We start from the raw sequence: 26374 nt of genomic DNA on the forward strand, positions 1-26374 counted from the left end.
GAATCTCCTCCTGGCACGTTTCTTTCCAAGTCACATACACTCAGGACCTGCAAATCTTGACAGTGTTGATAAACACTGGACAATGACCCCGCAGACTTGGGTGCAGAGGACGATCCTGCAGAACTCAAAGATGTCAACTTTTGCTCAAGCCCAAGGTAAAGACTTTTTCCTGCATTTGCTTATATTTATTCATATGATGTCAAGAAATTCTGGCTTACCCCTGTAATCAAGGACTGTCTGGGAGCTGACTGGGTACTGATGTGGGGCATGCATGCTGTGTGACTCTTCTAATGAGCTTAAACATTCTTGCTAAGCAGACTGATACCTACAGACTGATACCTCTGCTCTGTTTGTGAAGGACTCAAAAACCACTGCTTTTTTTGCTGAATAGCTCTAAAAATTGATTTACTGCTTGAATCCACTTTTGGTCATGACATTATAAACTATAAATCAGGATCTTGTTAAAAAATCTTCCCCCTTGCTAGCAAAATGACAGTATGGGCAGTGGGGATGAAGTAGAAAAGGAATGTCTTGTTTCTCTTTTCCAGTGGCTTTGCCTATGTCCAAGTTGGGACAACTCTAAAGTATTTCAGGTATTGCTAGGAAAGCTGTGCAGTTGAGTCCAAGCTTCTGTTTTGATGCTTTTCCTGCTTTGGGCAAAACAGACACAGGTATGTCTGTCACCACTTAGCAGTGATGTGTGTTGGTGATGAGGTACCAGGCCTTAAAGCTCCCACTATTCTTCCACTCTTAAAGATACTGCTTTCTCCAGTTTAACCCCATAAGGTACCAGATTTCAATAACTAGAGGTGCAGATAAACCTCCATGGTTTCAAAACAGCAAGCCAGTACTGTGCCTTCACACTTTCACCGGGAGGCTGAGCAGTGAGTGCAGGGGTGCGCACAGGCTGTGCCTTCAGCACAGGACTAAGTTTGAGGAGAGTTTCTGCAGCAGTTCTGGCATAAGCAAGTCCTAGCATCATGTCTTTTTAGGCAACAGTCCTTGTCCTCCATCAGCCCTTCACCTGTGCAGCCGCAATTGCTCTGAGGCGAGGGCTGGGAGGTGACACAGCCAGGAACTGATGATTGAAGAGGACTGTTGGAAACCCAATAATCCAACAGCAGAGACCTGTCTGTAGTCCTGGTCAAGTCCTCAGCCTCCCTCACTGGGTGGACTCCCAGGCAGATGTAGATCCCCAATTCAGAGCACAGCAGAGGTTAGACACTGGCTGGGCAGGCATCTGGGAACCCACCACTGGGAGAAACCCTTGCACATGATGCCCACCAAATGCACAGAAACTGGACTGGTCTTCTGCTATTGAGCCATGGCCAACAGCCCCCCAGCACTGGTAAAGTGCCTTGTGTACGCCTGGTAAGCCACAGAAGCTGGGACTGAGGACACGTAATTAAATCCTACTTTCCTTGGATCCAGATGCACCAGAAAGGGGTCAGAGATCTGGCATGGGCAGCAGTGAGTATTGCCAGCAGAAGCCAAAACACACTTCCCCAGCCAAGTGATGCACTCCAAGACCCTGAGCAAGTCCAGGCCAGACACTGCCCAGGCTCCCACCAATCTTGCTGGCATGCATAAAGTACCATCACAGCATCGTCTGCAAGCACTGAAATGAGGCCAAATGAGGCACAGTCTGAACATCCATGTCTGTGCCCAGTGATGCCACGTTAACCAAGCTGGTTGTGCACCACTTGCTCTCCGAATGAATTCCGTATATGTGGCATAGTTTACGCAGGTCAGTTGCCAGCCGATTCCAGTGTATTGCCACAGGAGCCAGCACTGATTTAACTAAACTAATTTAATACCTGTGCTGGATAAGCAGGTTGTATAATTGCATGCAGGTTTGCTGTGCAATTCCCTCTCAGACCTACTTCATCTTTGTGGCAAGCCAGCTAATAGAAATAGTAAGAATTATGATCTTTATAAAGCTGTTTATTTGCCCAGAGATTTTTTTCCTTTCACTGATGATTGGATAAAAGCCACCTCCTCTCAGTCCCTTGCTCTGAAGTGACAAAACAAAGGTTATCATTATCAAAATGAGGTTTCTCCCTGCTCTGCTTTTAGACATTTAGCAGTGTCTAACTAAGGAGCCTACTCAGACAGCACCTTCCTTTGTTGACAGACAAATTATCTCCAGGCAGCATCTCAGGTCTTTGGCACCTTTGGAGGAATAGTTAAAGTTCATTAGCAGGAGAGCAGACAGTGAATAAACAACTAGCAGTACAAATCTTAGGAAGAGACAGAGCACTAGGTGGGATTCAGTCAAGCCATGATCTTATATTTCTCAGCCATAATTTGGAAGATCAGATCTAATGTTTGACTCACTAGTTGGTGCTTAAAATTAGGGAAACATTAGTGTTTCAGTGATATTGATTTGCTGGGAATAGATAATGCATTTTTAATCGTGCACCATTTAGACTTTAAATTATATTTAGATTTTAGGCTTTTAATATACTCCTGTTGAAAACATTGCTATACTATAGTAGACAGTCTGCAATAAAAAAGAATATTAAGAGCTGTGCTGTGGAAAATACTGGCTTCCATGCTTGCAGCATTTTTTTTTCCTGTACAAAGCTGAAAAATGGTCTGAATTTCAATGCCATGTTCAGTTTAATCTTGCAAGTAGACCATCAGTTAATAAACACTTCAATTATCATTGTAAATTTTCCCAATTATTTTTTTAAGAATAAAGGTTATAAAAAGAGCTGTACAAGTAAAATTAGGCTCATTAGTAACAAGTGGCTTACTGTGGAATATTCATTACAAAAATCCACAGTGGAGAATTTCTAAGCTACGCTTTGTTCCAGAAGAAATCAGTGCAGTCTAGAGGACAAAAGAGCAAATGCTTCAGATGCCTGGTAATGTACCGCATGAACAAATATAGCAGAAGTGAGCCAAATGATGAAAGCAATAGGGATGATGTAGCATACATATCTAGATATATATCTAGAAACTTACAAGAAAGATCTTCCTGATTTAGGTTGTCTTTTAAAAACCATTGGAATAGAGCCTGTACTTCACCCTTGAATAATCGTTCACAATAGCATATGGGTCACCCCATCTATTTAAAACAAAGGATGTTTAGCCTGGGAAGGCAGTCTTTAAGAATATAACAGTAAGAAGAAGACATTTTCTTGCAGCTAAAAGCAATGTCTGGTGCCACCACGTCTGTGTATAAAAGCAAATGAGAACGTTACCAGATTGGATGAGGTGGGCTTAGGCCATGAGGTTTCCATTTTGGCAGGGAGAGGCTGGGGACACATGTGGTCTTAAGCACTGTCTGGGTGTGAAGGAGCCGGAAGTCCCCGTGGGCACTCTGCCCCGCAACAGCTGGGGAGAGGAAATCAGTGCAGACCAGAGCATCCCCTGGCCCATCAGAGAAGTCTGCAAGCCTGGATGCACCACATCCCTCCATGTGCCACCTAGGAGGGGTCTGTGTCCAGGGACGATGCTGGCAAGAAAAGCTTTGAGTGAAAGCCTCTGTCTGCCACTGGGGAGAAAAGGTTTAGTGTGATCAGGAGTGTAAGCAGGGATTCCAGCCAGAGCCTGCTGTTAGGCCATGCCTGCCAAGCCACACCTGCTTGGCAGTTTTCTGTGGTTATATGGAAAAAGAGGAAGCAAGGTGGAAATACCATATGCACACCTGGGCTGGGGATGCCATGCCCCAGATGGGTTACACTAACACTGGGTACTGGGATGCAAGAAAGCATCCTGTGTCAGACTGTGGAAGGCAACATGAAATAACGGTCTTTTAATCAGCTGGTGTCTCATTTGTTTCCTCTCCCTTTTTTTCAGGTTTCCTTCCATTTGCCTTCCATGAAGACAAATGTTGTTATGGCTTCCATTGCCCTCTCAGTGTGTTAGACATGAGCTTCCACGGTGAATAAAAAAACGAATTGGGAAAGTTTTTAACTTGGGTTCCCATTTCAGAGCGGCTGCAGTGGGATGAGTCAGGCATGCAGCTGCAGAGTAACAAAGGTGAATCTGTATTTTAATGAGCCCATTTCAGAGCAGATATACTAATGGCCTTCACAGCACTTCACAGAGGAGGGCAGAGGGCTGCTTCTGCTCTTGCAATGGTCTGGTGGCAGGAGAGGTGCTCTGCATTGAGGCATTGCTTTTTTCCCACTGAAAGCCAGGGCTGCCCAGGCTGCAGCTGGGGCAGAGATGGACCTGCAGCCCCTGCCTGGACTGCCTTTGCTCTGTATCCAGCTCAGGGCTGCTCAGAGACCGTGTTTTATGTTGACCTTGCACAGTGAGGACATGTACAGTGCTAGCTGAAGCTGCTCTGCTCACTGGTCACTTCTGTACACATGGACACCCCCTTGCTATGAAAGGAGCATTTCTGACTCCTGTGAAACACTCCTGCCTCCCCAGGACCTTGCGGCTGGTTGAGCTAGGTTCCCAAACTTGATTTGCTTGGGTATTACATGTACCAGCTTTGGCAAAAGCTGCAGCCTCGGGCAGTGTGAAGCGCTAGTGGAAGGAGAGCTGTGTCTTTCCCCTTTGCGTGTAGTTGGATAGATCCAGCAGCTCCCAGCTCCGCCCCCACCACAGGTGGCCCAGACCACCCTGACGGGGTTTCCTGTGGTCCTAGCGATACATGTAGCCAATATAAAACCAATGTAACTGAGATCCACACCACGTCTGAGAAAATAAGGAAATGGGAGATGGGTCCCCATGTTGCACTGGCTTCTTAGTGCATTCACTTCCAATTAGAACTAGGATATGCTTTTATAGGGATAGAAATCTAAGCAAAAATCAGTTCTCAGGGGCCACAGAGGAGAAAACACAAATGAGATTTTCTTCTATTAGGATACCGTACAGGTGAAGTAAAGCTGTGGACTGCAGAGGTCTCTCTGAAATCAAGGTGCTTTTAGAATCGTAGAATAGTTTGGGTTGGATGAGACTGTCAAATGTCATCTAGTCCAACCCCCCTGCCATGGGCCGGGACATCTTCAACTAGATCAGGTTGCTCAGAACCACATCCAGCCTGGCCTTGAATGTCCCCAGGGGTGGCACATCCATCACCTCTCTGGGCAATATGTGCCAGTATTTTACCACCCTCACTGTAAAAATGTTCTTCCTCACGTCCAGCATGAATTACACATCAGCTGGTTAGGATTCAACTCTTCCATCTTCTTCCATTCCCCAATTCACATTCAAGCAACTGCTCTGTGAGATATAGACTGTTGCTTTGCAAAGTAAAGGTTATGGTGTAATCACCTGCTGTTAGCCCTGTTAGTCTATGAGATAATGAGAGCCTGATTGCCACTGATCACTAAAAGTGTTCCCAGAATCTGTGCACTATATCATCATAGTCACCATTGTTAGCAGAAGCAGCAAGTTAACCAGTGACTCAGACTTGGTCCCTCCATGATCTGCAACTCTCAGGCTTACCTTTGGGACTGAAGGAGTTGTGTCTGCGCCTGCCAATCCAATTTCATGTGCTCACAAATGCTCAGGTTTGAGAGTAGGAGAGAACACTGAGGGAGAGCACCCCAGCCCGCACACCGGGTGAAGTGCTGCTGGAATGAACTGCACATGCTGAAGGATGGATGATGGATGGCAAACCACTAAGTTTGTGGAGGGCTTTTTGTCTTAATGACTTCTGACTGAATAAAGACATGCTGGACTCTGGCAAAGGCATTGATGGGATGTGTTTTATTTACCCTCCTAATCTTCATGAAAGTTGCATGACTAGCAATTTGTCAGGCTGTGCTCAGAGGCTGTCCATAGTGGTACAAGGTAGTGGTGGCCCTGCTTACCAAATAGGAAGAAAGGTATCTCCTCCACACTAGACAGTCTCTAAATTCTACTCCTGGAAGAAATTTCTAGGGTAGTTACAGGACCTGGACTACACATGTCAACTTTTCTTCTGCATGCCAGAGTCCCAACAGACCATGGCTTCAGTAATCTCTTGTCTTCCCCTGGTATGAGATGGATGTGTACTGGGCAGGCATATAAGTTTGGATAGCAGTGAGCCAAACCCCTCATCCCCAAAGCACTGTCCAAGAACTAATGTACTACAAGCTCATTTTTATTAATCTTTAGAGTTTCTGTGCCAGCAACAATGCAAATACTGACTTCCTCATAGAAGTGCAAAGGTTAGCCTGCCAAACAAACAAACAAACAAACAAAAAAAACAACCCAAAAAACCAAAACCAACCCACATAGTCTACTTAAACCAGTTTGAAAGGCTGTAGAGATACTGGGATCTACTTCAGGAAGTTTATTTTGGTTTCATCTGCCTATGTTAAGGGTTGACATAAGTGACTCTCAAAGGGAGTAAACACAGCCCATGCTCTGAGTCCCATTGGCATGCACCTGGCATGACACTGCAGCATCATTTTCTTGATATGATAACAGAATTTTCAGGGGACCCTTGGATTTTTCATGAAGAGGAAAAGTCATTACTGTGTTAGTTCTGTCACACCAAAGAATCGGAACTGTAGACCAGTGAAGAGAAAAGCATAGGGCAGATGGACCTGAAATCTGTGAAAACCTTTTGGGGGAAACATAGAGTTTGAAATGCCTAATAGCAAACCACCTTTCAAATACTGCAAAGACTTATCTGTCCCTTGGTCTCCCAGGCAGTCTACCTCTCAAAGGCACTAGATGTCTTTCAGCAGAATTGACTGACATTAGAAGTCACCAACACTTGGATGGACCACTACAGCCATAGCTGAAGTACCAAGCAATGCCACTGGGGAAAGCACATGTTCTCCTGAGGTATGAGGGTCAGCCAGAGATGCCCTCTCAGGTGGACTGGCAAAACTCTTCCCACAGTAAAGAGATGGCAGTCTTTCAGGGTGAGGGTGGGGAATATGATTCAGCAGGATGCCACGCTCCTTCCAGAAAATCCAGTCCTCACAGACACAAAAGCAGTTCAGTTTCATCCTTCTCCCCTATTCAAGGTCCAAGGAACCTCCTCTGATCCTGATGGCAGCCATGTCAAAGGGAAGGATGCTAACGAGAGATGGAGTTAAATGAGAAATATAGTTAAATGTGTGTAAATATAGTTAAATAGTGTAAATTTGATATCCTACTGTTGAAAGGGAGAGGAAATTAAAAACAAATGTACATGCTTCAACTTCTTTAAATTAAAAGTAATAACATTACTTGTACTTTCTGGAGGTTGTGCAATGACAGCAATACAATAGTTTAGGACAATGCTGACCATCTTGACAGGGTACAAGCACATCTTCCCTACCTTTTTACCTCTTCCAGTCTTCCTTTGCACTAAAATATAGTCCAACAAGCAAGTTACAGCAAAGAAAATTTCCTTAATGTACACTATAGAAATGACGCATCTGAGGAAACTTGACTTAAAAAGTAGTTTTATATATGTAGAGGAGTAGATAATCTCTCTGCCTACACCTTCATTTAGCTCACAGTAACACATGAATGTGCCTACGGCCATGGTAAAAAAAAAAAAGAAGTCAAAATTAATATACCAGCTTCACAAACTAGGCCTGAGGCAGACTTTCACCCATTACTATGCAAAGAGCTACTGTGCACTGCTAGTCTTAACACTTCCATCACACTAGCCAAGTCAAAGCTCTTAAAAAGACAGATCCTGTTAGGTGTATTCTGCTATACTTCCCAACATCAACACCCTAACATCATTTCCACAGCTAGATGATTACAGTCCCCTAAAAAGAAAACACTCAACTTCAGGAGATAGCTTGAGTTACCCATACCTACTCACTTCTGACACCCACCAGCTATACATGTAAAATAACAAGCAATCTATGCAAACAAACTGCACAACCTGATGCTTTTACTATGCCTGACTTTGGTTAAGAGTCTGTATGTAGAAATAATGAAAAGAAAATGGAAGAAATCACTATACAAATCACCTGTCCATATTTCCCCAAGCAGGTTTATTTGCTTTTGACAAAACAAAACAAAACAGCTCTTAAAGACTGACGGATCTTCTGAGGGCATTATGTTTTGCAATTTTCTTCAAATGAGCTTTGTGATCTAACAAGTATTTTTCCAGCTCAAAGTTTACATAGTTGTATGGAAACAGGGGCTGGTTTTCATTCCTTTGAAACCAATAGGAAATCTGCCATCAACTCTGGTACAAGTAGAAATGCAACGTTCTTAGCATATAGAAGTTTTGGGGGCCAAATTATCTGTCTTAGCTTAATTTTTCAGCCTTAGCTTTCTCACCTGATATGCATGGTATATTCAGCTCCTAATGGTCCTATTGGAATAAAGGTTGCATGGAAGGCCCTTCAGAGTTAAGTCCCTCATCTGCCATAGAAGAAAGCCTGCTGAGTTTCTACACACAGTATGTTATTTTTTAATGTGTTAACTCTTGATGTGTAGACACATCTACAGGATGTGTAAACATCAGTGGTATATAGGGAGTCAGCAGGCTCTAGTGAGTAAATCTGGGGAAGGTCAGCAATAATGTCTGCTCCCACACTCTCATGCTGCAGCCTTCACTGACACTTCAGAGAGCAGGGTCTTCAGCCACCAGTGTTGCATGGCCGTCCTTGCTGTCACTACTGCTGATTTCACTTGCTTTGCCTTGGAAGCAGACAGGCTTGTAGGATTGCTTCCTATTACATCGCCCTCTGGAAACATTTCATTAAGTGATTGAGAGGGGTTTTTTTTGGTTGGTTGGTTGGTTGGTTGGTTGGTTGGTTGGTTGGGGTTTTTTCCCAGCTCGACACATAGGGCCTTCTCCTGATTTTTCTCATATTTTCAGAAAAGAGTTATTGGAGAAAATACCCCTTTTCCACAGCCTTCAGAATTAAAATACATTACCACAACCTCCAAAAAGAGGCACTGCAGAGAGCTTGAATTCCTATAGGCCATTTGTGGTTTCCTGTACTCTGCAATTCTCAGCCATAAAGACAAATGGAGAGAATAAATAGGCATCCCTAAGACATCAGGAATAGAAGTGTTCAGGGTATTTTCAAAGGCAGAAAGAGCTTTCAAAGGCCAGGATCCCTTCAGGCAGCTAAACAATCCTAGTGGCCATTTCCCCTCATGATAATGTCCTTCCTACTTACTAAACTGCAGTGGTTCTGCTATCAAGGTGACACCAAACTGTCTGATCTGTTTCAGGATAATGTCGCGTGGAATGGGCACTTTAGAAACATTTAGAAAGTGCTGGCGACTGCCCTCCCATGAGGCTACTGCTGTAAGTCCCTTCTGTCAATAACTCTTGTTGCTCTTAATTGTTTGGGTTTCTCTTAGAAACAAATATTTACCAGCTTCTGGTTTGCACAGTCTTCTAAAGGTCACAAATGGCTCCAAGGGGAGCCAAGCTTTTCAACCTTAAGCTATTTAATATTAGCTTCCTGTACAAGCCTGCACTGCCATAAAAGCAGACGTCACTATGGGACTTATGTGTAAGGATGGAGGAGTAACATTCTTCTCCTCTTGGCCCATTATTTTTTAAAGCTTATGTGTTCATTGATGGAAATGGACATCTTTATTCTGCTTATTCTTTTGAATGGGGTTGATGTGCTAGATGTTAATGGTCTGCTGGGAAGTTAGAATTACTTTCTCATATAATAAATCTGGATGGAGGGGAGAGAAAAGAATTTTCTTGAGCTTGTTAGTGGTAGTAAAAGTTTGTATTAAGAAAAAAAAGGTCCAGGTTATTAAAAACTATTATAGCCTGTCTATGTCCACTACACAACTGTATGTAGTAAGCCGTAGATCCAAAAAAGCTTCAACTCGTTTTAGCTGCTAGCCTCATGTCAGCTTCCTAGAATATTCAGACAAGAAATGCTCTCTGGCATATAGTGTAAGTTATTTCTTACACTTGTGTTTCATTTCATCATGACCAAAAATCCCAACTGAGAGAATTGTTGGGGAAGTACTACCAGATTTTGTGTCCTGACTCTTTTCATGCTGACTCTTTTCATTTGAATTACATAATTTCTAATGACACCAATTGCCTGCATACTTACCTGAGCTACTTGCCTGTGAAGGCAATGACCTGTGTGCTGACCTACACCCTCTGCCTTATGCAGTGGATTAAGGTTTGACTTTAGAACTTTCACTCATTTCTCCCCTTCCTTTTCTGCCTTGCTTTGGTTTTGGTCGGTATAGGCATTGGAGAAGAGGAAGCTTCATATGACTGGGAGGAGGTACCAGCTCTTCTCCTGACTGGGATCCTCTAGCTGTTGCTTGGGTTCAGCAAGAATCAGCCCATTTTCTTTTAAGATTCATTATTTTTGTAATCTGACCTAGAAGAACCACAAGAGACCAAGGCCCCCACTTAAGAGCCACTTCCACACGGGTTAACCATGCCTGGGGAAATACGAGGTTTGCTTTCACACCCCTAGGATGGAAATTGATCGGATTGACATAATTTTCTAATTGCATTGCTCTACTCAGTGTTGTATGTTTCCTACACAGGCATCACATGTAATATCACACATCTATGTTATATTTATGCAGGCCAATAATATCAGCTTTAAACTAGGAAACACTTTGTAACAGTAAAGACAACAAAATGCTAGGATAGGTCGTCTAGTTGCCTAGGGAGGTTGTAGTGTTGCCATGATGGATGGATCTTTAAAACGTGCTGTGAATAATATCCTCCCTACAAATCTGCTTGGAATTAGGCAAGTATAGCTGCTTGGGCTTGGAGGCAAGGAGATGGATTAGATTGTTTTATGAATCCCTCTGAGGACTGCACTCTATGATCTTCTGTTCATAATAAGCCTTCAATCACAAAGTCCTCTGAAATATGAGGCGTGTGTCTTATCGGACCTTGATGATTTACACAAGTGATTTTTCAAATAGAGATGCTTTGCTGAAAAACAAAAGCCTTAAATAGGAAAAAGGTTGTGTTGCGTGCTGGTGTGTGGTGTTTTGGAGACACCATAATTGCTCCTTGGAAAATTTGCTGAGCATTTCAGTAAGCTGAAAATGTACAGGACAAAGGGCATTTGAATTTTCTGCCTGAATGCACTGCCTTTCTTCACAGGAAGAGCCATTGGGAGGTCAACATCACTGCTATTTAAAAAGCTTTTGCTCGTGATGTCACAACTTGAACATTTCTGCTGAAATCAACCTGTAAAGAACGCATTTTTGACAACTGACAGGTAGTACAGAAATTATCTCCACCACGGCTGATGCCAGAGTTATTTTTTCTTTACTTTTTCCCCTGCCTCACATAAAGGTAAATAAAGTAGGTAGCTTTCTATCTTAGCTGAAATTGGTAGAGTAGAAGTAGTTCTTGTTCTGGGTATTAAGAATTTGCACTTCTGGATGTCACTTTTGCTTAGTTGCTTTTCTTTGAAGAGAAGGAGCAAGGTGTGTAAAATATCAGTAAGCCAAAAAAATCAGTAAGAACGGCAGGGCAGGAAGCCTTCACTAAGTGGGCTGGATGGGGGAGACCATGCAAGAGACAAGGCTGGAAGAGCCCAGTTCCTGCTGTAGGGAAAGGGAGGAAAGGAGAGGTCCTTGGTCCTCCCTCCCTGCTGCCCTGGCCTGCCACTACCCCATCAGGATCTTAGTCTGGGAGGCTGCAGTTCCATCTGATGCCTTTCCAAATAATGCTTTTCACCAGGCTCCTCCAGAACACCTACTGCGGCCCTTTTTCAGATAAGCCCTGGTGAGCCAAGGGCTTTATACATGAAATAGCAATCCAGGAAATGAATTTTACCCTCACACAGGATGAAGGATGCTGTTCATCTTTTTTTCCTCCCTTGCAGCCTAGAAAGAGAAGTCTCTCTTTCTCCCCCGATTCTCTGAGGCTGGAGCAAAAGCAACTGCTGGTGCAAACCAGCATAGCTTCAGTGACATGAATGGCATGGTGTCATAGAATCATAGAATAGTTAGGGTTGGAAAGGACCTTAAGATCGTCTAGTTCCGACGCTCCTTCCGTGGGCAGGGACACCTCACACTAAACCATGCCACCCAAGGCTCTGTCCAACCTGGCCTTGAACACTGCCAGTGTCACACTACAACAGCAGATGACCTGGCCACCAATTTTAGGTCAGCAACATGACTATAGCACATGCAGCTTTCACTTGCCTTGCTAGGTATGCGGTGTAGGCAAAGCATGTTCCTCTGCTCTCAAGGGCTAGAGAACAGCCCAGATGTCCCATTCGTGTCACAAAGACTATTACAAATTTGAGGCTGACTGAATTTTCTCAACCATTGGTGCTGTCCAATGTCATTTTCCCAGTCTTCACAAAGCTCTCCTTACGCTGCCACTTTTGATCACTCTCAGTGCGAGGATGGTCAGCAGCATCTTATTGGAGAAACAGTCAAAGCAGGGAATTAAGAGGTGGCTGTGTTTGGAGACATTAGTGCCTGAGTCACTGGGATGTCATTCAGGCATGAGGACAGCCTGTGAAGGCTTTCAGATCACATGAGTGCATGACATTTAGAAGAGGTGGGTGACCTCATGGGAGATTATCTGGGAGATCTAAACTGGCCATAGAAAGTAGCATTGAAGGCTTCCATTTATCCTCACTAACCTTCAGCAATAAAAACAGAGGATGAGTGCACGGATGTGCATGCAGGAAGTATTCAAGAAGCGCTGTGAACATTGTGAAAGCCAGAGGGCTGGTAGACCATACCCCAGCTCCAGTGACATGTGGCTGTCATGGAAAGAGGGAAGAGGACACTGTGTGTTTGATGGGTCAGAGTGTTTTATTTGATTTTTTGTGTCTGGGTGCTTGCTACTTCACTGTGCTTTTCCTGTAGGAAAGCACAAATGCTCCTGACCCTCTTAATTCCATGTATTCCATGTATGGCCATCAGGCCAGGGACAGCCTTGGCAGCAGCTATGACGGCACCCAGCAACAGTGAGTAGTAGCGCCCTAACTATTCGACCCTTATAGCTTCTTCCATTGCTCACACTCTGCACACACCAGGACTGTTTGGTAGGAAACAAGGTGGTTTTCTTGAATTCACTAGGATCAAGGATCCAAAAGGCCTTCAGATGTCTCCTCAAGTCTTTGGCCTTCCTCTAAGCATTCATCTGTCATGTGTCAGCCCAGCACACAACCTTTCTCCAGCCTGCTGGACCTGCTCCAGTGCTCCTGCTGAGCTACTTGTTAAAATTTGAGCTGAAGATCCACTGTATTAGATGAAGAATACTCTCAATAGAAAGTAGTGTAAGACCTACAAAAAAATCTACTGAAAATGTGGAATCTGTAAGAAAGAAAATTAATTTCAGTTTCACTAAAAATACAAGGGTTAGGTCACTTTTCACGGTATGGCACCCAGACAAGATTTACCAATCACTGGTGTGTATGAATCACACAGTTGGTATCAGGGCCGAAACATTGTCACTTTCCTATTGCACTTGCAGTTAGTCACCAGTCATCTCTAGGATATCTTTGAAAACATCTACTTCATAGTTACTGCAAAGTAATGTAGTGGGAAGTGAGTATAACATATGAACAGATGTATTTATTTTATAAATGGCTTTAGACTGCTTCCAAAGACACAGGAAAACTGGATTTTACCAAGTTTGACTGAGCACACATGCAATCCTTAGGCTTTTATCTCTAGAGAACTGTTTTCTCTTGAGGCTGCAGTACTTTTAGAGGGCTGAAAAACTGGCTTTAGGGGGAGTTTATTTTGTAATTATTCATGTAACTATTCAGCAGTAGTACTAGGCAGCTCATTTACCAAAATCAGGATTTATTTTGTCAAGCATATTACCTAATCTGCTTCTCTTATAAGGCAAAAACTCATTCAAATTGAATGAGCACACATTCGAGAAACCTGGAGTTAGTCACAAGGACAGAAGAAAATTGTTTCAGCATTTTTGCCCTAAAGCTATTACCAAGAAAGATACAACTACTGTCCTTGGACACCCTTCTCTGATTCTCTTCTCTCAACATCAATTTTTTATGATACAAAATGTCCAAAGTGCCAGATTTTTATTACATCTTCCTATAAATAATTTACAGACTGCATGGAAAAAGAGATAAATAAAAGGACCATCTTCATTACCCTTGTGATTACACTGAGCACAGACCTGGTAAAACACCACTAAACTCAATGAACTACATCTCAAGACTGATTTTGGGAATTCACATCCACAAACACAGTAGAATGCAACTACAGATGTTTTGTTAGTAAAGTAAGTAAAGTAGTGTAGTGGGGCCTTGCTTTTACTACTAAAAATAATAGCTTACACCATTACTTACTGCCAGCTTAGTTCCATAATTGAAGTTATGCACAGAGCCAAACCTCCAGAGTTTTAAGGCAAGTAATATCATTTGTCTTGGAAATGCAGAAGCATTATAATGTTTTAACTGAAAGTGATTAAACCAGAGTAATAAACTAGAAATACATTCAAACACACCAAAAGATGTCAGGTAACAGGAATTATTGTTTTGCCTCTACCTTTACCTTCACCTCTGTGTGTTTGGATTTTCTGTGCAGGTGATCAGAGAAATCATTACAGTGTGTTTTTGTTCAGTGACCAACAGTTAGAAGTGTCTTCCCAAATGCGTCAAGGTCTTGGTGTCTCATTAGACTAAACCCTTTGCTGTGGGCACAGCATGAAAACTGTTTCTGTTTTTTGTAAAAGAATAAGTCTCCACCACACTCCTGAACAGTTTCTCAGAAAAACATGTTCAGATAGATGAAAGAAGTCTCCCTTTCACCACTGGGACAATAAAAAACTTACAGTGCAGAGCACTGCGTAGGGAGTTAGTAAAGGAAGCTCTTCCTCCACCTTACATGCACAGAGCTTAGAGACACCATGGAAATACTGTCCTTTTGATTTACTGCCATAACAGGACTTCATGGAGACCAGAGAGCAGGGATGACATTGAAATCCAGCTATTTTACTTCATTTCATGGGTTCTTCATTAAGCAGGTATGGGGTTGTGGGGAGGAGGGGAGTTTCTCTCTCTGTGGTTCAGTTATAATAACTATTTATTTTGCTGCAACCATTCCTCTGGCTTCACTGGCCAGCTGGTCATGTATCGTCACATTAGTAAGGTGTTTGTATGCAGGCGTTAGTGAGTTTAGCTCATACACTCAAAGGCTGGCAGGTAACCACATGAAATAGGCATGATTTTACCACGCTCTGTTATTATGCATTTTTGTGCTCATCCTTCATTTTAAGACCTCAATCTTTCACTAACTTTGTGCCAAAATCTAACATTTAGAGGGCAAAATTTTCCATGCCAGAAGTAATAGACTGCAGTTTCTTAGGGCATCTTTCACTGGTCTGTGTACTCCCTACAGTCATACCTTTTCATAAGACTTAGATGAAAAGTAACATCAATAGAACATGATGGTTCATACCAGTTGTTAACAGTTTGCCTCCTGAGAAACAGGGAGCCTTCATATCCTCTTTTTTTCTAGCACTTAGTTGCTAATTTTGTGCTTTCATAAGGATTCCTTGTAGTGCTAAGACCTAACTGAGGGTCCTTACTGATCCCCATGCCCTGTAGCTGTCAGCCTTGAGGTGTTTCTAAATTATATGTATTTTGAAATTCTATTTAAAATAAAAATGAAATTTATTAAAAAAATATTCTTTGCCTCTGTGTAACTCATCCCCACAATGAAGATGTTTCAGTGATTATTGGTTGCACCCTTCCATTTGGGAGCAAGAAGGTGAAATCTGGCAAAAGTAGTACACTTCTGGGTCAGGGATGGTTTTTTGCTTTCACTTACACATTCAGATATGACGACTGGGATCTGGTCCCAGCTCTCCCCATCAGCCAGAATTTCCACTATGAAGTTTCCTAATTGTGAAAGGAGGGGAAAATTGTGGCTTTAACTTTCCAGAGTTCTCTGGAATGAGTATTTTTAAAGTGAGTAAAGAATAATAAAAGCTGAGGCCCTGACTCATCTCACCTTCAACATGCTTTATGTTCAAGGGATTGCATGTTTTCTCCTTGTTTTATCACTTCCATACTGGCAGGAACAATGCAGTCCAATATCACTGACTGATAATGCAGGGTCGGGAAAAATTGTTCATTTTCGATTGAATAGACACATTAATCTTATCAGTATGTAAATGTAAGGTGGTCCTGATGCACTCTGTCTCTTGACACTTCCTTTTCAACCTGTCTTTTGGGGATGTTTGCCTGCAAGGAATGCCATAAGGGAAATCAGCCATAAGCATGTAAGGATGAAGCAGGATATTAAGCAATGTTGGTATTGCATATTGAAAGTAAAAAATACAAGAATGTATTTTTAATTGAGCTGCAGTGAGTAGAGCTCTTTTCTAATTTCCTGTACAAAGCAATGCAAATATATGTAATAATTTAAAATACAAAAATAATCAGTAAGCTTTTGTCTTGTCTGATGAAGCAAGCAAGAATTAAACAGATGTCATTGTTAGTAATTTTCAACTTGAAAACTGTTTTCTAAGCAGAATAATTATCTTTATTTTAATTGAATAAAGAAGAACCAGGCAGAGAGTTTCAGAGCATGTAGAATAGTTTCAATCAGTGGTAGAGTACTATTACAAAACAATTCTTCTTATCCCTTCCCAGTAAATAACACAAGAGAGACCAAGGAGACACAGAGTATTAAATTTCTCTAACAATAAGATATCATTTCCAAAAATAGAATATGCAATGAACAGTCTTCATTTATGTACAGTGCATATAAAACAAGTGTCAGGGATTAATCACTGTATGTATGAGTTGCTGTGATCATACATGATTTTCTGACCAGCTTCAGTATTTCAACGTCCCCTTTTTATATGGGATTTTGAAGATGATAGTCATCCTTCAACCTATATTCAGGAACATGTTCCATCAAGGCTGGATGACCTGTTTATTTGAGGAAAGGTTGCAGGTTTTCTATCAACTAGCTCACATATTGTATTTTCATTGTAAAAGTAAAGGTGATGCATAAATGTCAGAACACCACTGCACTGTAAATTCTTAAGAAGTACTTAGTCTCTACAACAAAAGAAGAATTTAGCTAAACTCATCAGAAAGACCATCCCTTTTAATATTTTCATTTCTTTTATTACAAGATGCATGATTCCTGTCCTATAACCAGGAGTACAAGCAGGAAATTAGATGTTACATTCCTCATTTATTATGCATTTTGTCAAATAATTTTAAAACTCTTTTGTCCATATTGATTTTTTTTTTTATAAAGGAAAGAAACCCAATTAATTGTAAATAAAGACTTTATAATTTTTTAAAATAGTTATTCTACTTTTGCTCAAACTTCAAATCACACTATTCCACATTCTCAGGTCAAAATCATTCCTGAATATATACACATTCATTGCTAGTTGCTGTGTTCTGTTTTATTTCAGCACGACTTTCCTATGTTAAACAAAATGGACAAGAAAGTGTCGATACACATGTACGAAGAAGATGCTTCCTATGGGGTACTGCAGAGTTAGGAAGTTCATAGTCTTTATACAAATATAGAAAATATTTCAAATTCTCTCCATTCATTGAATCCATTCAGTTTCTCTTGTCAGACCTGTGTGACAAATACAAGACCAGAAATTAATAATTTATCAGTGCACTCTCAGGTATTTTCAGAGCATGCAGAAAAGTACCTGTAAATTTGGGAAGGGGAGAGTATATTCCCCACACCTGCAATTTCCTACTTTCAGTGAGTGTACTTGTTTGCAATACAGAGTGGGTGTAAAACAAATCTTTTTGATCCAATAGCTTTTCCCATCTACACTTCAAATCTGTGACTGATGAAACTTCATGACTGATAAGAGCTCAAGATTCTAAAGCCTGGAGTTTTGCCTTCAGTACAGGGTAGCTGTGATGGGGTTGGAGGGCTGCACTCAGGGGGCTCCTGGGCTACCCCTGCACTTTGGTGAGCAGGGTCCAGCCCTACACAGACCCTGGGACTCTTACCCAGAAAAGCCCTGGCACTGCTTCAGCAGGCACAAGCAGAAAATTCTAACACATCACACAGCAGCATGACCATGCTGCAGGTAGTAGGGATGCATCAGTTGTATAAAAATAGTATTTACTTTACTAGTAAATAGTATTTACTGGTATATTCATACATAATAAATATATGTATACATTTATTATTGGTTTGTTTTTTTTCAGCTGTTTTGAATATATTCTTCTCTTGCTTCCTCTGTTCTGCCTTTAGTGAGTCTCCTTCTTTGTCTCCTGTCCAAACTTAACAGTCCCAGGGATTTTCAGCCTCTCTTCTTTTGGTAGCGTATCTGTTCCTGTAACTATTTTTGTCACAACTCCATTCCTCCCATATTTCTGCTTTAATTTTCAGGACTCACCAGCACTGAAGACAGTATCCTAGACACTGTAGCATAGTATTTTCTGTATTGTTTGTATAAATCCCACTGGAGTTAATTTATTTACTTACATAAAGTAAGGGGGAGGAAGTGGCAATTAGCTGCTTTCTAAGGAATGATGATCAGTTTCGACTGACCTGTCTACAGAGACTCTTTCCTGCATAGTCACAGTTAATTTGAAGCCCAGCATAGGGTCTATTCCTCTTTTCTTTGACGTTAGGAGGTACAGGTGGTTGCTGTTGATATCGGTGGTTCCAGACAGCTCAATACCGAGGAAAACAGGTTTTGCAATTAACTGTCAAAAGCTCAAGACACTAACTTTCTCAGTATATACATTTCAGCAGCTAAGATGTAGGTATTTGAGGTGGAGAAACAGCTCTATTTTTGGTAAATTTTACTGAACTCATGAACCTTTAACAAATGTTTAAGAAGTCGAGAAAAAGCACAGAATAGATAAAATAAATGGCAACCTATATGTCACTATATGCTGCATGAAGTGAGGTTTTACTTTGCTCATGAATGTGTGTAGGCTGTACGCATTGGAACAAATAGTGGAGGAACATTCAAATGGCTGGAATTGCTTAGCATTCACTTCCCTGGTGAAAAGACGTGCTATTAAGAGAAACCCTGCATGGTTTACACTAACTGCTTGGAAGTATTTTGTTTTGAATAAAGAAGTCAAAATTTAATTAACTTGACTCAAAGTAAAGTGAGGGGGTGTCATTGTCCACAGGGAAGAGATCATAAACCACACGCAGAGCTACTAACATGCACTATGACATTAACAATCAAACAACACAATTGTCTCATAGCCTGATTCAGTAAGGCGATGTACTGTTCTGTTTCAGCTGAAACTTCCTTCCAATCAGGTAAGTTTAGGCACTTACCTTTCTGATCTCAAAACAAAATCCAACTTTAAGGCAGTATGTGATGGCTCCCCAGGATACACATGCATGTGTAATCCTGTCCTATATAATTACTGCCTGCCTACATGAGCTCTCTGTGTGTTCCAGTCAAGTATTCTCCTTTCTTGTTCAAACTGTTCTGTTCCTGTTCCTGAATATCACAAGGTGACTGTTTTCTGTTGGTGGGTGGATAAAACATTGCTGGCTGTGATTAAACTTGAGCACCCAAGCCTGGGATCAAGAGAGAGAAAGTGCAGAGTGCAGCAAGCACATCTCAGATTAATGTGGTCCTTGGTGTCACAAGTGTTTTCTGATCTGTCTGCTGAAAGAGGCCAACATCATGTTCTGCCTCCAAATGCATCATAAGCAGGTTTGTGGTGTGAAGGACAGCTGTAATTTAGCATTCTGGGGTTTAGGCCTACATGATATTTTTTACGTCTTTCGAGCAGGTTCAGTGTCTTAGACAGTAAGGCTGTGTTTCCTGCTGTTGTCATCCTTGAGGAGGCATCTGCCCTGCTTGGCAGCTCCATGCTTATCTTCTCTAACTAGTTTAACCTTTCCTTATTTGCTGACCTCCTAATACCAGCCTTCCTGTGCTACACACACCAAGCTCCCAAGGATCTTGCTGATAAGGGTAGAAAGAAGATGGAGCCAGATTTTCCTCACTGGTGGTGCCCAGTGACAGGACATGAGACAAGAGGCAGGAATTGCAATACACAGAATCTAATCTAAACAGAAAACATTTTTTTTTTTACTGTCAGGGTGACAAAACACTGGCACAGGTTGCCCAGAGAGACTGTGGAGTCTCCATCCTTGGAGATAATCAAAATCTAGCTGGACATGGCCCTGCATAGTGACCCTGTCCTGAGCAGTGGTTTGGGCAGTCTCCAGAGGTGCTCTCAAGCCTCAGCTAGTCTGTGAGTCGGGAAAGAGACTGTTTGTCCCAGGAAAGCTGCCCTGCACCTACGAAGGTCAGGGTGGATTTGTGGGCCAGGTGCAAGGTCCCTGCTTGTCCCTGCTTTGCTGTGGAACTGTCAATAGGTTTACAAAGTAAAGCAACAAGGTGTTATATACTGTATTACTGTGTGGCTAATAATCCCAGTAATTTGGCTGCTGGGATTACTTCGAGCCACATGCTCCCTTTCTTCAAGTAGTCCTTTGTCTTCTCTTCGATTCCTCATAGATCCCAGACCTTTGACACCCAGCTCCCTCTGAAATCAATATTAACATCACTTAACACCTTTACCACCTCAGGGCTGAAAGGTCCCAACTGGCATCATACCCCATCTAGCTGAGCAAGCAACTCTTTTCTTCCTCCTACCATGGCACAGGACTCTCACTAGTCAGTTGACCCACCAAAGGGTCTGCTGTCTCCAGTTCTCCCAGTCTGGAGAGAACTGTGCTGTCTCACAACTGAAACATAGCAGCTTTACTCAAAGGAAAGCCAGTCTTTCAGAAGGCTATGCACCTACAAGACTAGTTAATTCAAAGGATGAGCAAAAAAAAAATAGTAAAGTGCCCAAGAACCCTGCCATTTGCCATTCAAATGCAGGCGCAACCAAGTTGCCATGATGATAAATTTGCCTCAGTGCTCAGATGTAGAGGAAAATTAAGCCTCCGCTTATCAATTTTTGTCTGAAGCACACTGCTTGCAAGCAGTGCTGTTTTAACACCTTCTAATGATATTATCTTTATCTCAGGTCTAGCCTCTACTCTCTGGTTGCTTATAATTGCTACCTGAACTTTCTCTGCAGTCAGCAGACCCTCTGTTATCTACCCTTGATGTTCCAGTCCACTCAGACTTCCCCCTGGCCAGCTCCAATTCTCCCTCTCTCACCTCCAAAAGGCACATTATTTTTAGAGCTCAAACTCCTCCAGAGATCAATGGGAGTCAGTAAACTCAAAAATAGGTTGCTTATGGTACATTAATAATCCCCACAGTTATGTTCCCTGGTTATTCTTTCAGCTGCTGCAGCTTATCTACCAGAGCCTCCCCTGCCACTCCAATCAGCCTTACTATACTGAACAACACTCTGCTATTTTAAAGAAAACGGAAAAGGATGTACTTGACAGCAAATGCTCCAGTGTTGCCCCGGTTAAGGATGGACATAAGCACATGCTTAGGAGCTTTTTTGTATCATGGAATTGGAGAGTTTCTCAGCCCTCAAGACTTTCTTCCTTCTCTGTCTGAGAATCCACAAGGCTGTGATTGAAGTTGGTCTGATGCCAGTGTTAGCATTTCTTATGGGACAAGAAAAATTGGGTCCCTGAGTTTTCTAAATACAGTGAGAAGCAATGGCTATTTTAATGTAAGAAATTATTTAATATATGTGCTCTTCAACAGAGATGCAACTTCAAAAATAAACCTAATAATGAATTGCAAAATCTCACCTTTTTTCTTCTTCAAAATGACAGTTTTTATTGTTGCATCTCCTTTTTATTCCCCTTGAAAATATGCCCAAACTTGTTAACAGCAAGCAGATAGAAGATTTACCCTATAAAAAGCACCAGTAATTCCAACTGTCAGTATTTTCTGTTCTTATACAACATGTTAGCTGAAAGAAGATGAAACCTGAAATGAATCCAGATTTTGGCTTCATCTCCATATATGTAATAAAATGACCACATTCAGTACTAATATTATATAATTAAAGACCATGCATGAATCACCTAGCATGAGGGCTAAATAAAATTTGTCTTTATTTGACCAGTTTCCAGCATTACATATTTAACCCTAAGATTCTGTTAGGGCTGCCTGTTTTATAAGAAGCAACTTTACAAAGGAGAGAACAGACATATCCTATTAGCACTTCATAGAAAATCAGTGATTATAGCAAGTGCACTGAGGTTCAGTAAATGCCTCCCACTCAACAAGCTTCCAAAGGGAACGACCACATGATGTTTACTCCTCACCACAACCCATTTATAGATCTCTTACTCACCACTATCACAGTCATACATGCAACATTTAAGAAAAGGCAGCAAGAAGAACTTTATTTGGGAGTGGACAGGGGGGTTACATTTAGACAACTGGGTTTTTTCTTCACAATACTATTTAACCAAGCTGCAAAGCATGATTTAAGTCATGCAAACTCTGAAGATTATAATCAGCTGAAAGCATTCCTTATATACTGTGGGCAGTACACATGGACAAAAGAGGAAATTTGCTTGGAGAAAATTTTGCACTGATGGCAAAAGATCAATAAAAAGGGTCAAAATATGTCTCTTCAAAAGTGCAAGTGGGAAACGAAGGTAATGACTTCCTAAGGAGTTAGGAGACCCAAGCAAAAGTTTTGTTCCCACAACTTTTAAATTACATCTGTTCGTTCCCAGCAAATAGCACCCTGCGACTGAAAAGGGTATCAGTTTCAGTAAGGAAAGAAGGGGACAGAGGTCATGAACTTTTGTTAGTCTGGAGCAGAATGACCCTAGAATTACAAACACACTGATCTTCGGAAGTAAAAACGTAGGAAAAAGGTAAATCCAAGGACAATCGTCTTTGATTGCTGTAGGGATTTTGGAATGTGAAATAAAGATGGACTATATCTGTTGACTCCCTATTTCTACACATCTGGTAAAAGCCTTGTCCTTTCTGAGACAGTAACCTGAAGTGCCAAGGGATCTGCTTTAATTTGTCTGCCCTCACTTCCCTTCAGTGGGCATCATATCTTCTATGCAACTACTTTAATATTTATATCGTATTGGAATTGCTATCCCCACAGATGGCAGAAGAAACAGTAGGAAGTCAAATGTGCTCTAGATTAACATATTAATACCATGATGGGATGGCAGAGAAAGGTGTTAGGTTGTGAAGGAGAGTTCATCTTTTGACTCTCTCAGTGCTAGCTGTTTGACCAACTGAAAAAGCCCACTTTAAATTCTTGCATGCTTTTCTGCAAATTATTTCAACACATTTGCTATGTTTCTGTCAGGATAATAATAGCAACTCTCACATATCTAGGCATCTCTCATATATCTTTTCACGTATATTCACCTTCATTTATATTTTCTGGGCATTGTCCTGGGCAGCCTGCTGTAGGCTGTCCTACATGAGCAGAAGGGCTGGACTGCATGAGCTTCAGAGGTTCCTTCCAACCTCAACCAGGCTGTGATTCCGTGAAATACTGGAAAGGTTTATCTTCTGGTTTTTTTTGTTTTTTTTTTTTTACTTTCCCCACAGTTAATTGAAATATGTAGGGAAGCAGCCAAAAATAGATTCAGGTTGTGCATACACGTACAAACAATTTCGGAACAAAAGAGGTCAGAACTTTCCTTCATTATATTTCTCTGACAAAGATTGTTAGACAAGAAAAAAGAATGTCTTTTCCACTGAAATACAAAAATAATCATGATAATGAACTTTGCTTATCTTCACCATGAAGAAATTACTGAAAGCCATATGCTCACTTTGTCATACATATGTTATTCCTCAAATTAATCTACGTTTGTCTTCAGACAGTATGACATAGGGACAATTTTTGACCCTCTGCACTATTTGTGGTTCAGCAGCATGCACACAAGGCAGCTACAGTTGAGTACTGTGTAACAGGATGTCTAGTCAAGCGCAATAGACCTTTCTATTTAAGACAAAAAAAACAGGCAAGTGAAAACATTCCTCATGTTACACTGTTGTAAAAATTTGTTAGCTACACTGAGACAAAGCTTTGTCAGCAAAGGGACTTGCAAAAGAGAGACAATTTAGCCCAGTGGCTCTTAAGTGACAGCTATCAAATGGAGGTCTTTCAGATCAATATGTTATGGCTGCAAGTTTATGTCCTGCCAAAGAACAAATCTGTGGCATTTTTGAAAGGTATAAATTGGATACTTAGCCAAAATAACACAATTAAGAAGAACGGTGTTGCACTCACCTAATAGCTGCCGTAACAGTTAAAGTGGTAAAAAAACAGATTAGATATCAGTATGTGCCTGAAACTCTGTGGAGGATATTTGGCTCAGTGCAGCAGGATTAAATTGTGCACGGTTGCTAGGTTTTTCTCTTAGTCATTTGGAGATTGCAACTACTTGAGCACAGCAGCTGATTTATGCAGGTTGCTCCCAGAGAGTCAATAAGCATGAACAAGAGAGCACATGAACAGATCATACACATGAATATTGTTTATGGTGAGGCTTGTGTGTGGACTCATGGTTGAAGCCAGCTGAAGAATCAGCTTGGCTTCTTTGCATTCTATACATTAGGTATTTTTTAACTTTCTAAAGCAAATGACTAAGTATTGTGTAAACACAGAAATCAGTCAGTTACCTGAAGGACCAATATTTCACATTAGTTGTCACTGGATTAACCACATAACAACAGTAAAATCTGTTGATTCAGATGGTTCAGCTGGTCTCTAGGACAACTGTTAATCCAAAAATAAAAATTCCATTCAAAACTTTTCCGGCAAGAGACTTGTTTTTCACTTATCCGGCTGCAGGTATCTTCTCATCTTGAGAAGACAACAGTGCAGCTGGCTCACTCAAGGTATGCCTTGAAGTTCTTCTCAGGTTAGGTTGTTTTTCTTTCCTCAAAACTCCTCTCCTGCCACAGACCAGAGCCAAGCAGTGGTGGCAGCTCTCAGAGGGCTCTAGCTGTGTTTTGCAGGGTCCTACACTTGGAAACCTGTGGAAGTCCTACTTCCATCTAGGGGCTTCAAAGCTCTGACTTCTAAGGAGAAGCTCTGAAACCCCTAGAAATTCTGTACTGACCCTGGGTTCTGTTATCACCAAGCTTCCAGCTGTGGATTTGCAGTAAGGTGTCAGGCAGCTCTGCAAATTTTAGGTGGAGCTGGAGCTCTTAGAGGTCCCAGGCTCCATGTCCAAAGTGAGGAAAATGTAATTACAAAAAAGCCTATGCAAACTGATACACTTTCTGTTATTGCTATTACTACTGCTGCTGTGACTTTTTCTGGAGCTACCCTTAAAGGTTTCACTCCACAGTTTACATGTCTTAAAGAAGAGTGATTGTAACACGTTTACCTCACATTAAATTCAAGTTTTCATTTCAATTTTCTGCTTTTCATCAATATTTTCCCTCCAATTTCTTATAACCTAAAGTGTCACTCTTATGAAATGGTTTTGTAGACCCGTCTTCAATTGCTTTGGGAGTGTATGAGGTCATTTGTGATTTGCAGTGGGAAGCAAAGATTGAGCGGTATATACCAAATTAAAGCTGTTGATGCAGTTCTTTCTACCTCTGTTAATGTGAACTGTGATGTGGTACTTACTACCTTCTAAATTACTGTCTTCTGAAGGGCCAAAAAAAGGTTTTCCTCTGTAGTACTTGACTAAACCCTGCTAAGCTCTTGCAGGGCTTGTGTGCCTAAAATTACTGTTCTTTTCAATTATTATTCAATATAGGGAAAAATTATTCTCTGAGTTCATATTAAGCTATTCTCATTCACCTATGCCACCTCTGCTTTAAAAAGCAATTGATTCCCAGTGCAAACATCATTCAAGGGCTTGGTCCCCCTTTTAAAGTGTCAACCTGATCATATTAGCAAGTATACCCAAATAGTCTGTGAATGAAGCCAGATGATTTAAGAGTTTAAGTAGTAAAAATTTTAAGGCACTGAGATTAGAAAGGGATTTACAGGACATTTTAGTTTTATTTCATTTTTATTTTCCATAATAGCAGCTCAGATTCTTGAGATAAAGGCTAACAGAGACAGTGAAATTTCAGGAATTATTGTCATGGCAAATTCATCAGTAAAGAAGCTGAGGCCCAAAAGCTGATCCTGCAAAGTGCTTATTACCTCCTTCAAGGTGTTACAAATTCTATTGATTTCTCCTATAAGAACTGAAGCCACTTAGCAGCTTGAAGGCACAGGGCAAAAAACTGCCAGTAGAAATTCACCCGGGTGGTGGTGTGCTGTGAAAATGAAAAAGGTGTTGCTAGGTCCTCTTATGGACCAGTAATTGTGATGTGTACAGGACAAAGATACGTACAGAAGTGGCTAGGGTAAGCTCTATTAGAAATAAAATGATTAATAGAATATTCAGTACAGAAAAAGGCAGCAATAAATGTCAACTACTAAAAGATGAAGTCTAAAAAAGTTGTGACATTTAAAACCATGGGACATCTTTGTTGCGCTGAGAGTGATGAAGGCTCTGTAAGGAGGCACTCATTGATGCAATATGAAATGCACCTGCTGAGAGTTAATTGCATGGCTGGGGCTTATCAACCAGGCTGTGTCTCTGAAAGCAAAGTTTCCAGCTAGGAGAAAATGCATATGGTGGCGAGTGT

The 26374-nt window shown here is 41.4% G+C and overlaps 1 protein-coding gene and 2 long non-coding RNA genes across 8 annotated transcripts in view; 2 read left to right on the forward strand and 1 right to left on the reverse strand.

The window, feature by feature from the left end:
* Positions 1–25: 25 nt before the first annotated feature.
* On the forward strand, positions 26–3924 carry LOC134155983 (uncharacterized). Of its 2 annotated transcripts, XR_009961791.1 has the most exons (3): positions 26–155; positions 2077–2214; positions 3808–3924. It is a non-coding gene; the product is annotated as an uncharacterized LOC134155983 (long non-coding RNA). The 2 variants fall into 2 exon arrangements; XR_009961792.1 differs by lacking the exon at positions 2077–2214.
* A 12413-nt stretch (positions 3925–16337) lies between these two features.
* Positions 16338–26374, reverse strand: part of SMPX (small muscle protein X-linked) — a 41037-nt gene continuing 31000 nt past the window's right edge. For all 5 annotated transcript variants that reach the window (XM_062603662.1, XM_062603660.1, XM_062603661.1 and 2 more), the window contains exon 5: positions 16338–17427. The gene's annotated coding sequence lies outside the window, so the exon portion shown is untranslated. The remainder of the gene's footprint in view (positions 17428–26374) is intronic.
* LOC134155984 (uncharacterized) lies at positions 18841–21839 on the forward strand. Its single transcript, XR_009961793.1, has 2 exons — positions 18841–19504; positions 21101–21839. It is a non-coding gene; the product is annotated as an uncharacterized LOC134155984 (long non-coding RNA).

Source organism: Pezoporus occidentalis, unplaced genomic scaffold (assembly GCF_034315485.1).
Source record: "Pezoporus occidentalis ecotype Australia unplaced genomic scaffold, CSIRO_AGI_Poc_V1 ctg81, whole genome shotgun sequence".
Classification (NCBI taxonomy): domain Eukaryota; kingdom Metazoa; phylum Chordata; class Aves; order Psittaciformes; family Psittacidae; genus Pezoporus; species Pezoporus occidentalis.